Source organism: Lucilia cuprina, chromosome 5 (genome assembly GCF_022045245.1).
Source record: "Lucilia cuprina isolate Lc7/37 chromosome 5, ASM2204524v1, whole genome shotgun sequence".
In the NCBI taxonomy this organism is placed as follows: domain Eukaryota; kingdom Metazoa; phylum Arthropoda; class Insecta; order Diptera; family Calliphoridae; genus Lucilia; species Lucilia cuprina.
In genome coordinates this window covers 21,035,880-21,036,668 of record NC_060953.1, presented here as the reverse complement: position 1 = coordinate 21,036,668, position 789 = coordinate 21,035,880, and positions in this window count along the sequence as shown.

Genomic DNA, 789 nt, shown 5'->3' with positions numbered 1-789 from the left:
TAATTCTTATTATTATATAGAAGTTACTATTATACTTTAAATTAAATTTGGAGGACATAATATACTAAGTACGTATACTTTTCTCACCAAATTCCATAAAAATCGAAATGCGAAATACAGCCTACTTCGTTTTTTCATATAAGTACCGCGAGTTTTTTACATAAAAAGTTCCAGAAGGACGGACGAGTATGAATTGACCCAAAAAGCGATTTTAAGTTCATGGATGCGCTAAAAGGAGATGATCCATTATTTACGGTTTTAGATTGGCTAGTATAAATAAAATAATATTACGGTGTTGTTATGATTTAAGTCAATTCATTTAATATGTGGAAAATGTAAAGGTACTTTTGCTAAATCCTAAACCAATTAAGATATCGTGTCGTGTGCACCCTATAGTTAAGCTACCAAATAAAAAAAGAAGAGGGGTAAACAAGTGGCAACTATATAGAAAGAGGATTTTTTTAGGAAGAAAGTAAGCCAAAAACAAAACAACTATGAAAAAATGTAAAGTATTATGTTGCTGAAAATTTATTGGAAGTGCACCATATTGGCAACCGAGGTTTCTCGGTCCCTAATGACCAATATATCGGCCTTTTTTATTTCTTTTGGCTATTGAAGAAGGTGGAGCCCGTGGCCATCGTCTAAGTAATAATAATAATTGTTGAACTGTTTAATTTTATTGTTAAAGAAAAAAATTGGAACAAAATTTTAAATCTTAAAACTAAATTAAAGTAAATTTAAAACTACATTAAAGTAGACTTTAAAGCTAAATAAAAGAAAACTTAAAAC